The 13,212-nt window shown below is 40.3% G+C and overlaps 1 long non-coding RNA gene across 2 annotated transcripts in view; it reads right to left on the bottom strand.

The window, feature by feature from the left end:
• Nucleotides 1-4,976: 4,976 nt before the first annotated feature.
• LOC102155029 overlaps nt 4,977-13,212 on the bottom strand; it is an 85,348-nt gene continuing 77,112 nt past the window's right edge. For both annotated transcript variants that reach the window (XR_005376811.1, XR_005376812.1), the window contains exons 6-7: nt 8,610-8,703; nt 4,977-7,323 (exon numbers count right to left, since the gene is read on the bottom strand). This is a non-coding gene — a long non-coding RNA (uncharacterized LOC102155029). The remainder of the gene's footprint in view (nt 7,324-8,609; nt 8,704-13,212) is intronic.

Genomic DNA, 13,212 nt, shown 5'->3' with positions numbered 1-13,212 from the left:
TTTTGTCTAAATTCCTTTATTCTTCATTGAAACAGAATAGGGTGACATTTTGCTCTAAATGAAAATAGGAATTTTCCCTTGTCTTTGTCACCTGACATTTTCCCAACCCCAATAAAATATCATATGCAGAGTTTCCTTCCAGGGCTACCTGAAGAATCCAAGTGATCAAGGTGCTGAGGACACTCCACAGTCTATAAAAGAGGAACTGACCTAGACAAGATTTAAAAAAAAAAAAAAAACCCAGAAGATGGCAACACAAATCAAATACAATTGCTCATTTAGTCTTTGCCACCAACCTGTTATTATCCCTTGCTCTACAGATAAATAAAACTGAGGATCAAGACAGTTAAACGGTTTGCCTAAGGTCATATCACTAAGATAGTAGCATAAGAATGTAAATGTTGCTATTTGGACTGCAAATCCAGTTCTCTTTCCAATCCACCAGAGATGCTTATATTTCCAAAAAGTCCATAGATTATAGTTCTGTTTGTAGAAGCTTCTTACCAGCCCAACTTTCTGGTGAGTTCTCCTAATGGGCCAACTGACATGCAACCACAGAGTCACTCTTGCTTCACAGATGAAGGAAAGGGGACATAAGGAAATTAAGTGTAACTTAAAATATTATGCAAAGGTGCCTAAAGTTACATATATTCTTGCCCTTAAATATTGCTACATGAGAAAAATATATGCAATACAAGTAGAGGAACAAAAAAAGGAAGAAATTATGTGTAGGACAACTCATGCACCATTCAAGGTAGGGTCTAGACCCTCCGCCACAATCACAAAAGCCAATTAGTATTTTTGGCTATTTAATGGGCTACACATTTATTTTTTTAAATATTTTATTTATTTATTCATGAGAATACACAGAGAGGAGAGAGAGAGAGGCAGAGACACAGGCAGAGGGAGAAGCAGGCTCCATGCAGGGAGCCTGACGTGGGACTCGATCCCGGGTCTCCAGGATCATGCCCCAGGCTGTAGGCGGCACTAAACCGCTGAGCCACCAGGGCTGCCCTGGGCCACACATTTAACAGTTCAAAACCCATTTGTTATCCCACAGTTTCTATAGGGCAGATGTCTGGATGCAGCTTAACTGAGTTCTCTGCTTGGGGTCTCACAAGACTGTATGTAAGGTGTTGGCTGGGGCTCATTTGAAGCTCAGGGCCTTCTTCCAAACTCACATGACGGTTGGCAGAACTTATTTCCTTGAGGTTGGACAACCCAAAGCCAGTAGGAGAATCCCTCTAACTTCAAGGAAGGCCTAGGCCCTCTTTGAAAGAGCTGACTTAATTAGGTCAGGCCCACCCGGATAGTCTCCTTTGATTAACACAAAATCAAACTAATTAGGAACATTGATTAAATCTTTAAAATCCCATCAATTTGCCATATGATGTAATATTACCATGGGGCTGGCATCCATGATTCTCATAGGTCCTGCCCACAATCAAACAGAAGGGATTATACATGGAACAGACACCATGGGATGGGAATCTTGGGGCCATTTTCAAACTCTGCCTACCTCAGAAGCAATAGCGCTTTCCAAACTGCTGCACTTGGGTTAGTGTTTGATATTCTACTAGTAATCCATACATCAATGTGACAATATCCCTGGATTCTGTGCAGGTCTTTTAAATGGATGCCAGATCATTACTCAACTAGGTAAGCCAGGATGAGTTCCTGCTGCATGCCTGGCACAGAACTGTCTAGAAAAGCCAAAACAAATAAAAGACTCAGTTCCATCTCAAAGTATACTTCCAGTATACTTTAAAGAGAAGTGGAAATTACTACTTAAAAAATTAACACCTAAAAATTATAGTCATAAATATTGGTAGGTCCCTTCCATACAGGCTTAATCACCAATGAACAAAATGGGGCATCAAAAAGGAGGGGACCCAGAAAAAACAAAGGGTCCATTCATGATCTATAAGACTAGATCCAAGAGGAATGCAGCCTCTATAAAGTTTCAGGATCCAGCTTTAGGAAGAACTGGAAGAAAAAGAAAAAAAAGACACTAGAGAAAGCATCCAAAGACCTAGAATGTGGCCCTAATTTGCACCATTCCCTTGTGTGACCTGAATAGCTCTCTTCCCTTGATAGGTCACAGTACCCTCATCTGTAAAATAAGGGTGATCTTCCCAAGTTCTGGTGATATCTAAAGCTGTCCCACCTTTAAAAAGTGTTCTGGTTTTGTAGACAGCATGGAAGGGTCTGGAGCCCTCGGCACCCCTGAGATTCCTAGAGTGACACATCTTGCCTCTCAAATCATGTAATCCTGCATGCAGGGAATCAAGGGAAGGTGTTCTGCTAGAGGAAGCACCTTTTTCCTCATAGTTAGGAACATTTTGGCAGGCCAACATCTTTCCCCTTCTTTGTGGGTTTTTTTTTTGGGGGGGGGGGTCTCTTGTGTGTTTCCCTGTCAAACAAAATATTATTTGTGAGCTCATATGATGGCATATGACATGTGCTTCCTCTTTTCTTTACTCTTCTAAGTCCAGGGGCAAGTCATTTAACCTAAGCCTGTTTTCTATTTATTTTATTTTATTTTTTTAAATTTTTATTTATTTATGATAGTCACACAGGGAGAGAGAGAGAGGCAGAGACACAGGCAGAGGGAGAAGCAGGCTCCATGCACCGGGAGCCCGACATGGGATTCGATCCCGGGTCTCCAGGATCGCGCCCTGGGCCAAAGGCAGGCGCCAAACCGCTGCGCCACCCAGGGATCCCGCCTGTTTTCTATTTAAACGAAGATAATGATGCCTACTCAGAGAGGAGGTGAGAGAGCAAGTAAGGTGATGCACCCAGCAGGGAGAGTTGACACATAGTAGGTGCTTCTGGCCTATTCTCAGCGCTCTCCAAAAGGCAGATATTGAAGGTAATGTTTATGAAAGGCTAGAGTCTGCCTAGCCTGCGAAGTGAGCTTACAGAGAATTCAGGTCTGGTAATCAAAATTAATAATGGTATTCAATCCAATTTTCCAAACCAGAGGAGTGGAAGGCTGAGCTGTAATCAATCTTTAGAGGTCAACTCACAGGGGATTTACCAGGTAAAGGGCTTGGCGCCCCCTTGTGCAGAGAAGTGCTGCTGTCTTAATCAGCCTGTTGCCCACACATGTGCTTTCAGCAAGATGTCCTGTGGCTCTTGGACGTTTGAAAGTACACCCACCCTCTTACCTGCCCCTAGGCAGCCAAGTCTTGGCTAATATAAATTCTTTTTTAAAAAATGTGAATTGCTTGATTCGTTTATAAATAGGATATACTTGCCTTGCATATGGAACAAAAATCAATGCTGTGTACCTCTAGTCTCCTTCCCATTCCTGAGTCTGACAGCCAGATCTCTTCACCAGAGGCAATTCTGATGAACTCTACCGTAGATTGTGTGTGTGTCTGTATGTAGTACATATACATGTATACATTCTTCCCCAGATGATAATATACTATGTACACTATACGTTGCTTTTTTCTGCAATTTCCTTTTTCACAATATATGTTAATGATCATCCCATACCTGTACACTTCAAGGTATCTCATTTTTTAAGTGACTGCATAGTATTCCATTGTCTGAATGAACCATAATTTATGTCTTTTCAATAATTATATGTATATATCTGTATATGTATACAGATATAGAAATATTTGTATATATTTTTCAAATCTTTTGTTGTTTCAGAAAAGCTATTACTACTTCTGTAATTCATAATCTTTTACTTATGTTGGTTTATATTCATGTGAATATTTTTGGATAAACTCCTAAGAGTGAAATTGTGCTCTTCAAATCGCTTTACAAGTAATCACTCAACAAATATTTATTGAGAATCTAGTATGTGACAAGCATTATTCTAGGTACTGAGAATATAATTACAATGAACATAATAAAATTTTTCTTGTGGCACTTTTGTGTTTTAGATACATATTTAGATATATTTGCTAATATTTAGATTCATTAAATCTTCACAATAACTTTTTTGTATAGGGACTATTATTCTCTGCATTTTATAGAGGAGGAAACAGACACAGAAGATGATATACTTCATAAGTAGTGGAGCTGGGATTAAAACCAGGTTGTATCATTCCAGAGTTCAGAGTTCATGCACTTTACTATGAGCTCCACTTCCACACCCATGCTTAAATGCTTCATGTGTCATGATTCTTACTCCAGTTTACAAGAAGGCCCTTGTATTATTGTTGAGAAAGGATTTTTACCACAAAAGAACTTACATTGCTTCCAAACAACGTACCACTAGGTACATCATCTATAAAGGCCTATCTTAGGTGTCCTGAGGTGGATCTCTCTGAGGTTCTTGTGCAGGTGACTTCCTGAGAGAGAAAGCTTATAGGCAGCAGTGAGGGGAAGGAAGAAACTGTGTAAAGATGTGAACCCAGATGAACTCCCAGGGAACCTCGGAGCATACATGGCACCACAGAGTGGTCCCACGTGGTAGGAAGGGGGATGATTATTTGCATCCCTGTATTAGTCCATCATTGGCTGCAGATTGACTCCAGGGAGTGGATATGTAACCTCCCAGGCAACCTCCCAGGTGAGAGAAATCTCCAGAATGAGGGTGCAAGTGTGAGCTGTTAACGACCAGCCATCACTGCCCCTAAGGTGGGGGGTATGCACTGGTCTAGTAAAGGAAATTTGGGCAGGACATCGATGGTTTGCACTACAATATAAATATATATATAGCATCTTCATCTGATCTTCCTGCACATATTTCAACTTGAATCAACAAGTTCAAGACTAGATGCATCAGCACACCTGCTTCTGTATTCCCCCCTACATTAAATATCACTGCCTTCCATAGAATTAGCCAATGCAGAAGCCCCCCACCCAGTCCCTTGTTCTCTATCTCCTTCATCCCCTAAATCCTTTTCAGTGAATCAGTTTATAACATAAAACTCACAAGTGCTGCTTTCTTTTTTTTTAAGATTTTATTTATTTATTCATCAGAGACACAGAGAGAGAAGCAGAGACACAGGGAGAGAGAGAAGCAGGCTCCATGCAAGAAGCCTGATATGGGACTTGATCCCAGAACTCTGGGATCACGCCCTGAGCCAAAGGCAGATGCTCAACTGCTGAGCCACCCAGGCGTCCCCAAGTGCTGCCTTCTTCTAAAGAAGGTGGATTCCAGCAACTAGAATCTCTTCCTTATGCCAAGTCAAGAGTTTCCCTGACTCTATATTGCCTTCTCGAATCTGTATTCTACACTGCAACCTGCATGGTCTTTCTAAATGCAAATCTCATCTTGGTACCCTTTGGTTCTTTAAGTCCTTTAATGGTTCCTCTCCTGTTTATTCAAGCCCACAATCCCTGAATGGCCAGGAAGAAACTGACTGTTGTTAACCTCCATACTCACGTGCCAGTCTCCATATACTTCTTCCCACTCATACACTACTGTTCAACCACATTACTTGGGCTTCCCAGGCTCTGCCCTCTTGGAGTATAAGAACTATTTCATCTTTATCACGTGTCTTCTCAGGCTGAGCATCCTCTGCCCTGGAGTAAACTTGGCCTAGGTCTCTATGGGGTTCTCAAAGCACTTGATACATGAAATAGCTAGTCTCCAAAGATGTCTCCCCACAATGAATTATGCTTCTCAGTATCCATGCTCCAGCATATCCCCACCTCTTGAATCAGAGCCGGACTGAAGACTTGCTTATAACCAATAAAATGCAGCCAAAGTGACACTGATATCTGAGGCTTAGTCCAAAAAAGTTTTGCAGCTTCCAACTTTGTCTCTTGGAAGGTTCACTTCAAGGATGCCAGTGATCAAGAAGAAATCCCTCTGTCATGGATTTTGTGCTATGAGGAATCCCAAGCTAGCCATGTGGAGAATTCATGTTGAAGAAAGAGACCCCTGTCAGATCATCATCAACTAACCCACCCATCCCAGAAACCTGGCACGAATATAAAGAACCCCTCAAATGACCAGATGACCACAATCTCAACTATCATCAAAAACACAAGAGAACTCAAGCTGTGTCCAACAACCTACAGGAACCATTGGAGGTTACAGTAAAATTGTCGTTTTAAGATACTAAGTTTTCAATTGATTGTTACTCAGCCCTTCAGCACCAGAGCTATACTTGAATTGGTATATAGGCTACTGCATTGTAATTATTTTTCTGCCTTTCTGTTTTCCCTACTAGGCAGTCCAGGGACTCTGAATTTCGTAACGTAATGTAATGACAGGGATATAGACTTAGGAAGTGTTTGATAAATGAATCAATGTAAAGAAAAAGAGTGAAATACTGAGGCTGGTAATTCCCTCATGCCCTGGTCCCAGTCTCAATGAGACTGCCATCATTGTTTCCATCAAAGTTCAGTTTTACAAGCCTTTACTGGGGGACTACAGTGTGATCTTTGAGGTCTTAAGCATGAGCAGACAAACCCAGGTTCAGATTCCAGCTTTGCCATTTGCAAGTTGTGTAACCTTAGGTGATTGATTTAAACTCTCTGAGCTTCATTGCTCATCTACAAACATTGGATAATGAAATGCCTAACTTCTTGATATTGCAGTGAAGATGGCATGATATGATTTTTTAATCCTCCCAGTAAAGGACTCATTCCATGTTTTTCATTAATGTGTGTTAATTGAATTGATAACATATGTGAAATACTTTGTCCAGTCATTAGTAGAAGAACTAATGAAATAACCGGTACACTTTGTGGAGTCTCAACAGATAAATCCTTTGATTCATTCTACTATTCTCCTCTGTTATAAGGTTATGGAGTCAGCTTGTACTAAGACTAAAAAACTCCACAATACAATTGAAAACTAGTGACAGCCAGATTCAGCCTTGAGCAATTACTACACATTTAGAATTGGAATTAGCACCAATGAATCCGTGTTCATACCTGCAATCAACACCACATTTCAGATTCTGAACCTAACTCTTCTAAGAAACAAGCTTCTCTGCAAGTAATCACATGTCCCTCCAGCATTCTCCTGCTTCTTCTTTCAGGGAAATGTTGAGAAGACTGTGAGCTCCAGCCCATACTTCAGCAAGTTTTATCACTTATTCCTCTTCTGTAATGAAGCAACTTATTGAAATTGGGGGCTTTTGGCCATTTCTCCAAAAAGAGAAACCTTTTCACCATGACACTTATGTGTAGGAGAATGTTTATCAGCAAAGAGCATTTCTTCCTAAAACAGCAAATGACTCCATGAGGTAAAATTATGGGGTGATCTCATACTCATGCCGAGCAGGAAGGGGAAAATGTCAGCAGTTATATCCAGAGGACTGGAGTTTCTATAATGCATCTTTCCCACGGTGCACTTAGCATGAAGGGCTGCTTCTTCAAGCCATTTCCAAGGTATTTTACCTGGAGTAACACAAATACCTGATCACCATAAATAGGGAGAAAATAACAGAGACTTTGACTTCTGGAAAGAAATGTACTCATTACTATCAAAGAGCAAAACATTGGACTGATTGAACATATATAAACTGACTAAAGACCTGTCTAGTAGCTCATATATCCTCTTCTCTCCATTAGTCTATTACTGCGTTTTTTTTTAAAAAAAAAATCCATTTCCACAGTGCTGCTTAATAATAAATATAAAATAAAGTGAAAGTGATTCTCCTTTCCTACCAAACATAGAAAAATATGTCTTGTCTCCCACCTTAGAAGCTGTAGTTTGTCCATATAACTAGTTCTCCTTTCCTAATCTTAGGGGCAGCACACACATTAAAACTTTTATGTGACGGTATGGAACAATTGCCCTGGGAAAGGCAAAATGAGATATGGGAAAAGCACAGGCCCAAGAGTCAGAGAGCCTTAGGAATATCTCTTTTCTGTCTTAGGCAAGCAATCCTCAGTCTTAAGAAAGATGCCTCCCTTCCCTGGACCAGAGCTGTATGGAGAGTCCTCCCTTGTCCTCCCCACATCCTTCCATTACTCACCATTCATCTTGAAAGAATCACCTTCATTGTCATCTCTGCAAGAGTTCCTCCTGACATATCCCGGGTTTTATTACAAATCCCCACTCTGTACCCTCGGCTCTCTATGCTTACTTCTGTCACACTATAATGTGCTATCATTCTTCATTTGTCTCTCTTGAAAAACCACTTTATTCCTGTACAGTAAGATCGTATTGTGTTTCTCTCCATAATTCCAGCAAGTAGCACTAGGCTTAGAGTATAGTTGGAGCTCCTTAATGCTCAGAGGGGTTGCATGGATAGGAATAATCAAACAGATCCAGAAGGGTCCTTGGAGAAGATCCTATACATGCACCTCATTTCATAGACGGAGCCATGAGACCCAACGGGACTGAGGGGTTGCCCAACTTCACACAGCATATTAGTCATAGAGCAGGGGCTGGAATTTGGTTCTACCAAATCATGATCTAGGACTGCCTTAGTTAACGTAAGTCAATAATAAATATCAAGTACCTACTAAGTGCAAGGTTCTATGCCATGAGCATTCCTTATGACTTCAGGGAATTTATGTCTCAAGTACAAAAGGAACTGTGGAATGCATGAAATATCTTTGAATATAAAGTGAGTTCTAACAAGCGTACAAATGAAATAACACAGGAATAAGGGGTTGGTGTCATATTGATTCCAGGGGAACTGTAGCAGACACTTTTGTATTTTGAATCCCCTCACCTTGGCTCCCATGAGTTTCAGCTGCAGCTGTGTTTAGCCATGCTATCTTTTTCTTTTGTCCAATGGAAGTATAGTTGATGTACAATGTTATGTACTGAGCCAAAAAAAAAAAAAAAGAATGAGATCCTGCCATTTGTGACAACATGGATGGGCCTAGAGCATATGATGCTAAGTGAGATAAGTCAGGCAGAGATAGCCTATAATCTTGCTCTCCTGCTAAGTGTCTCACCTTGACCAAGCACTTGCTGTTTTCTGCTCCAGTGCCAGGAGCCACCCAGCATTTATACAAGCCCCATGGAACGTAGTGAATAGCCTCAAGGACAGCGCTCAAAAAAATGAAGGACTGTAGTCAGTAGATAAACACCCCGGCCACCTATCCTTCAGGTGGGGAATACTGAGAGGTATTCTGTTTGTCTTTAGGAATGGAGGTCTAGAGAAACTAAGCCCCGGTGCTCACAACAATGACCTTGAGAACACATGCTTCTGTTGACTTTTCTGCCCTCCCTGTCCTTCTCTCAGTCTACTCCCTCACATCTGCTTGCTGAGATCATTTCCCAAAAAAACTGCCCATGGAGACTTATCTCAAACTGTGACTCCGGGGAAACCAAAATTAAGACAGGAAGTCAGAAGTGCAGGGCTACTTTGTGACTTTGATGGGCCCTGGGCACTTTTGCCATTATGGGCTTCTTCTTCATTAAAAAAAAAAAAAAAATATATATATATATATATATATATATATATATTTAAATTATATTTTACCACTGCATTGGTATAAAGATAAATATGTAATATAAGTCAGGCTGTAAATTATATGTTAATTATTATCATTTTCAGCTTTTTGTTCTGATTTTAAAAGGTTTTAAAATTTAAAAATTATCATGGCCCTAGGCACTCTGCTGCCTCTGCTAATGAAAGAGTCTGTCTTGTAGAGGCGAAGGAATAACAGGAAGGCCTGTGGATGATGTGTCATTGGCACTAATTCTTAAAGAATGGGCTTAATTTGAACAGACACAGACATACTCTTCTCTTTTCAACACCAATTATTGTTTTTTAACATTAATTTTTATTACATAAGTAAATCATTTTTATTGTGGGAAATGTGAACACCACAGAAATATTAAGATAAAAATAAGTCATGAGGCACCTGCATGGCTCAGTGGTTGAGTGTCTACCTTTGGCTCAGGTTGTGATCCCAGGGTCCTGGCTCCCAGGGTCCCTGCGAGGAGCCTGCTTCTCCCTCTGCCTATGTCTCTGCCTCCCTCTCTGTGTGTCTCTTATGAATAAATAGATAAAATCTTTAAAAATAAATAAATAAAAATAGCAGTCATTTTTAATTTTACCAACCAGAATAAACTCGAACTTGTGCACATTTTCTCTAGGTGTGGTTTTATGTTTTTTAGTTTGGTTTTTGTGTTTTTGTGGTGTTGCTTTTTTTTTTTTTCATCATTGACATTAGTAAGATACATATAGATGCAATTTTGTCTCAGTGCCTTGGAGATCTTTTTCTTTCTTTTTTATTTGCTGAACGTATCACTGATAGTGAGAGCCTGGCTTTTGTCAGACAGTGAGTTCATTAAGTCACTTGTGTTTTCTGCCTGGTAACTTTCAGATTTTCTCATTCCTCCTAAGCACTGTGGTTTCATTATGCTATGTCCAGGGTCAAATTTCATGTGCTATCCTCTAATTTTCAACTTCTCTTTCATAGTTCCCAACTCCATATTCCCAACTCCATATCCCTCTTTGTTGTAGTTTGCTTTATTTCCCCCAGCAATTATTCCATTTTATGTATTCACTCTTCAGTCACGTCTTATCTTCTATTTAAACTATCCTTAAAGGTTTCTTCCACCTATGGTAATACTTTTCATTCCCAAAACTAGCTATTTCTTTATTTCAGGTTTGTCTATATTCTTCCATTATTTCCAGTTTATGGATTCTATCATTTTTTAACGTTGAATATTTTAAACACACTTAAAGTGCTTTTCCAGCTGACTTTATTACTTCTGCTTTCTTAGGCATCAATTTTTCCATTTGTTACACCTACTGAATACCTCTTATGGTAACATTTCTCCAATGTTTTGTGATGTTTTCTCCTCAGCTTAAGTCCAATTAGGAGTCTCTTCATTGGGAGCCTGGGATAGGCCCCGGGTTGTAGACACTTCCCTTGAAAGGTGTTTCCTGAGTGCCTTAGCTGCAGCCATAGGGGTCACTGGTTCTAAGCCTGCTCCTCTAATCCTCCACTCGGACTTCCTCAAACGTGGTGTAAACACTTGTCCCAGGCAGTGCAAGCTCAGGGCCTGGGCTCCCAGGTGAACCTGACGTGACGTCAGCCCAGAGCAGGCAGCACACTTTGCCAAGGCTGCACAGTCTCGCACAGTCTCCCATTCTGACAAGTATATCTGTGTTCATCTAAATTTTGCATCCTGCCTTTCGTCCTGTGATTTTTATGACATAAGTATTTAAATAAAGGTTCCTTTACCCGGAGCCTCTGGAACTTTATGAGGTACATAAGCCTGGGCGAAATGGTTTGAAGGCTTTGTGTTTGTGGTTTTTTGCCCTGAGGAGAAAGTCTGTGGCTTTTATCACATTGACAGAGGCATCCAATACCTGAGAAAGCTTGGAAACCATTATTTTAAACAATCTTGGATGTTTCCTAAATTAAGGTTAGCCCTTAGAAACATACCACAACGACAGATAAAAGTTTTGAGAAATTTCCTGTACAGCCTTTCTAATATAGGTCAGAGCTGAGAGGGAGACGTTCAGGCCTGGTGTGTGTGGTCCTCCACATGCAGCTCCAACATACTTTCTCTCAGAGAATGTATGTATTGGGGGCTTCAAGGACCTAGAAAAGGAAGGACATCTAGGAGGTCAGTCCAGCCAGTATGGATGTGTTAACCACACAACAGCTATACCAAGCCTGCCCTTTCTCTTCACCTTTTATCTTTCACTCTTGGTCCCAAGAAACATGACAGCACAGAAATATTGTAAAACAAATGGAATATAGCCATATATATATATACTGAGCTACCAGCACACAAAATAACATCACACAAAATAATTTTAAGACCAAAAAGCATGACTAGAGGTAAAGGGGGTCACTTTCTAATGATAAAAGTCCCAATTCATCAAAAAGACATAGCAATTTCAAACTTAATGCATTGAAAACACGTAGTCTCACAATACAAAACCTGACAGAACCACAAGAACAATTTGGCAAATCCATCATCATAAAAAGAGATTCTAACAATTGAGTACCAGTATATGACATCTATGATTGTGCCTCCTGAAATAGTATCTGACCAAATTACTGTTCACAAATAGAGATTCAGTGAGGGGGTTTTCACAAAGTCACATAGCTGTAGGTGGCCAAACTTAGATTCAAATCCAGGTTCATCTGACCCCAAAGACAATGCACTTTCCAGCGGAACCACTAAAAAGAACTAGGAAAGAGATGACAAGATTGGAGTTATTTTTTTAATATACATAATTCATTTGGCTGAGTATTTTTCCCCTCCTCAGCAGCAGTTAGTTGCTATTTCTCCCCACCTGTTAATTACTGGGGTTTGTGTGGGGGCGGATTTGGCTTCCCAAGGCAGCCCACACAGGTTGTCACACTGTCAAGGATTCCTCCATTAACAAGCTGTCAATACGCCGCCAACAGCCGCCATTTGGTTTGTTCAGGGAACGGGAGCTCTGGTGTGGAGACTTGGCTCTATCATTTGAGGAATTAAAAAAAAATAAGGCAAGAGGCAGATGTCTTCCAGTCTGTTCTTCCACAACAGACTCAGGGATATGGCGTGGGCTTTCACTGGGAGGAGGAGGGAGCAGGGCTTCAAAATAAGTGTAAAAAAAAAGAAGAAGCTAGGCATGAAGGAGTGAAGAACAAGGACGCACTTAAAAATACAGCTTCTCCTTTACTCCAGACTTCTCATGGACAAGTTTCTGAATAATGCTGACTTGTCCATATCCTCATCACTGCAGTCTTCTCAAACTCTAATTTTAAAAATGATTAAAAAGCCATAGTTCTGATTTTTAAAACAAAAGGTGCCATTTGCCTGCAACCTTTTCAAAGTCACCCTAATGAAATATAGGGAAAGTCTGCCAGTCCGCTGAGATGCTTTCTGAGGCCAGTGTCCTCTCTGTTAATTGGTAAGATTAACCTCTGAGCAGATGGGCCCTCCCAGCTCACCACTAACAAAGATGCCTGTAGAAATGCCAGCTTTTCAGAGTACTTCATATAACAGAGTGGAAAAGCCCAGCTACTGAGCAACTACATTTAGAGCAGGCATCTCCATATAAATCTGTTTGCACCTGTAGCCTCAGACTCTATTTTTGCTTTCCTACTTACAACTTCTACCACCTGTGCCATTAAAATCAACCAATAAGACTTCAAAACAACTCAACAGAAAGCTTCATGTTTCTGAAAATTGTATTGAAGTCACCTTTGTTGTTAAAGTGAGATTTCTAGTACTCAGATTTTAGGAAATTATGAAATATATCCACCTCTGCATTTCTATCCCCTTTTCAGATCATGGGACAAATAATGTTATTCTTTAGGTGCAAAGAATCAATAAAAAGCATAGCATTACTTCACAATGAAGACATA

The sequence above is a fragment of the Canis lupus genome, chromosome 23 (assembly GCF_011100685.1).
Source record: "Canis lupus familiaris isolate Mischka breed German Shepherd chromosome 23, alternate assembly UU_Cfam_GSD_1.0, whole genome shotgun sequence".
Lineage (NCBI taxonomy): Eukaryota > Metazoa > Chordata > Mammalia > Carnivora > Canidae > Canis > Canis lupus.
The sequence above is the reverse complement of the archived record's forward strand: the minus strand, read 5'-3'. Positions and strand labels throughout refer to the sequence as shown.